Here is a 3826-nt window from a genome sequence, read left to right on the forward strand (position 1 = left end):
TTTGCAAAATGTATCTTGGATATTCTAAGTTTCTGGGCTAATATCTGCTTATCAGTGAGTGCATATCTAGTGANTTCTTTTGTGATTGGGTTACCTCATTAAGGATGATATCCTCCAGATACATCCATTTGCCCAAGAATTTCATAAATTCATTGTTATTAATAGCTGAGTAGTACTCCATTGTGTAAATGTAACACAGTTTATATGAAGCCTTTCTATGCAGAATTTTTATTTTCTGTTACTTTTTCAGTCCCTCATTTACATAGTGACTTTTCACACTGAACACGCTTAAAGTTATTTTAATACATATAATAATCTTATTAAGTTTTTGAAAATTTCATATATATACACAATGAATTTTGATAATATTAATCTCCATTCCTCCCTCTAATTCCTTCCAGCTGCTTTCTTATCCCTCTACTTGCTCATTCTTTTATTTTCAAATTATGCTTGGAGTTGTATTTGTGTACAAAACATACTTACAGGTGTGTGACCTACTAAAGGCCATACCCTTCAAAATTTATTCTCACTCTTCAGCTAGGGGTGGGACTCGTGAACCATATGGAAATGCAGATAGGTTCACTCTTATTTTCTTAAAATCTTTATTACAATATTCCCTCAATATTCCCCTAAGATGACTCAATATTTAAATTTGACATTTGACAAGATCTAATTTTGGACAGTTACTCACTTGAGAAGTTGGTATGAATTTTGTCACTAACTCACCTTTTTACCAAGTTCGTTGCATGAAACATGTGAGGACTGAAGGTTTTTGGAATCATATATTTTTTTTCTTGTCACTGGCATTGATATCCATGTTATTTTAAACCACGTGTTTGAACTCCACATCTCTATTCAATATAGACATAACAAAACACAGTCCAAAGAGAACACACACACACACACACACACACACACACACACACACACATTTAAAGATCAAAGCAAGAAATTATTTGACAAGGTAAAGAGAAGGGAAAGAAGAGAAAGTGTCTGAGAGAAGGAAAAGACAAGTAAATTAACAAAATCAAAGAAAGGAAATCAGATAAACATGCATTAATAACACAGAAACTGACACAAATTTGGTTTATTAAGAAAACTTCAGTGCCACAGGTATGAGAATCTGCAGAAAATGGATTTATTGTTACTAACATGCATTTCACTAAGACTGAATTAAATGTGTGCTGGTGAGTTTTATGCCACTCGACGCAAACTAAAGTCATCTGAGAGAAGGGATCTCAACTGAGAAAATGCCTCCATAAGTTTGGGCTGTAGACAAGCTTATAGGACATTTTAAAAATTAGATATAAATGAAGGAGAGCACAGCCTGTTGTTCATGGAGCCACCCCAGGCTGGTGGTCCTGAGTTGTATAAGAAAACAGGCAGAGCTAGTCAGTAAGCAGCACCCCTCCATGGCCTTTGCAATAGTGCCTGTCTCTGGATTCCTGCCGTGTTTGAGTTCCTGTCCTGACTTCCTTAATTGATGGGCTATGATGTGGATGTGTAAGCCAAATAAACCCTTTGCTCCCTAAGTTGCATTTGGTCGTGGTGTTTTGTCCTAGCAGTAGACACCTTAAGATAAAACTACATGAAACTTACATAGCACAACATTAACTATTTTTCAGTTAATTATTTATTAAGTCAGTAATAAAATATTTTCCCCCAAAAGCAGATTTAAGACCAAGTGGTTTTGATACCGAACCCTAGCAATCATTTAAAAAAGAAGCAAGCATACATTTTCTTAATTTATTTTAAGATTCCAAAGATGAAGAAATTCTACTAAACTGATTTGGTTGAGGTCAGCTCCAAACCACTTGATGACAAAACCAGATGAAAAAAACAGTAGGACTATGGACAATACCCATGGTAATTATCTCAAGTGATACATAAAGTTCATATTATTAATTTTAAGAAATCAGTTAATCATGAAAAATACCAACCAGTAGGCAAATCCTAGCTTGCAACATATATGTGCATATATAGGAGGAAGAAAGTGTGTAGCTAGGTTTACAAAACTAAAATAAAATATCTTCAAAAGCCTTACAAATAAAATAGAACATATGGGAATATGGGTACTGTGTAAACATGATGTACAAAAGAAATACCAGCATTGGACAGTGAATGATTTAGCTGGGTTGGCGAGTGGAGTTGTAGGGCACACAAGAAGATATGAGAGTGTTAATCAAAATTAAGTGTTTGAAAGTTGGTAAAGAATTCTGCTAATTTCCTGTTTATAAAAGCCAGAAGCTGGAAAGAACCAAGATATCCCTCAACAGAAGAATGGATACAGAAAATGTGGTACATTTACACAATGGAGTACTACTCAGCTATTAAAAACAATGAATTAATGAAATTCTTAGGCAAATGAATGTATCTGGAGGATATCATCCTGAGCGAGGTAACCCAATCACAAAAGAAGTCACTTGATATGCACTCACTGATAAGTGGATATTAGCCCAGAAACCTAGAATATCCAAGATACAATTTCCAAAACACAAGAAAATCAAGAAAGAAGAAGACCAACATGTGGATACTTCATTCTTCTCTAAAATAGGGAATAAAATACCCATGGAAGGAGTTGCAGAGACAAAGTTTGGAGCTAAGATGAAAGGATGGACCATCCAGAGACTACCCCACCGGGGGTCCATCCCATAATCAGCCACCAAATGCAGACAATATTGCATATGTCAGCCAGATTTTGCTGAAAGGAACCTGATATAGCTGTCTCCTGTGAGGCTATGACAGTGCCTGGCAAATACAGAAGTGGATGCTCACAGTTATCTATAGGAAGAAAAACAGAGCCCCCAATGGAGGAGCTAGAGAAATTACCCAAGGAGCTGAAGGGGTCCGCAACCCTATAGGTGGAACAACAATATGAACTAATCAGTACCCCCAGAGCTCATGTCTCTAGCTGAATATGTAGCAGAAGATGGCCTAGTTAGCCATCATTGGGAAGAGAGGCCCCTTGGCCTTGCAAACTTTATATGCCCCATACAGGGGAACACCAAGGCCAAGAAGTGGGAATGAGTGGGTAGGGGAGCAGGGCAGGGGGAGGGTACAGGGGAATTTTGGAATAGCATTTGAAATGTAAATGAAGAAAATATCTAATAAAATATTTTAAAAAAGAATCTTGCTAATTTGTAAGCTCATTAAAATCTGAAATAATAATAACATTATTAAAAATCTTTTAAGTGTTACTGAATAGAGGTGTACTTTGAAATAAACCTGATTATTATTTATCATAATGGAATATATAATGATGTATAATTAATACAATTAACATATACTATTTCATCCTTAAACATATTAAATGAGGAAAACTTGAACATTTTCTCTCTATGACCTGAAAAAGACAAGGTTGTGTGGTTTACTTTCTCTTTAAATTTTAATTAACATTTTATTTGAGTTTTTACATTAGTCACAATATTTCTGCCACAGACATGACATTTCTAACACAGAAAGCCTGACTCTGAGAATGACAGAAATTTCCCAACAATAAATGGGAGAATTAGCACGATCCATCCCTCACCACTAAGAAAGACTCAGAATTTCTAGTGCCTCATTTTCCCATTGTTTTTCCTTGCAATTGAATGCAGAAAAGAATCCATAGATTATTAAATAAAGGAAACAAAACAAAAAAGGAAGCAAATAAACCCAAACAATATGTACAATAGAACGGGGGGGGGGGAAGGACAAAATCAAAGAACAGAAAAAACCCAATAAGCCTTTGTTGTTTCTTTTATTATTATTATTATTTTCTTTATTTACATTTCACATGCTATCCTGAAAGTTCCCTATATCCCACCCCCGCCCCCGCCCCCACTCC

The sequence above is a fragment of the Mus pahari genome, chromosome X (genome assembly GCF_900095145.1).
Source record: "Mus pahari chromosome X, PAHARI_EIJ_v1.1, whole genome shotgun sequence".
Taxonomy (NCBI): Eukaryota; Metazoa; Chordata; class Mammalia; order Rodentia; family Muridae; genus Mus; species Mus pahari.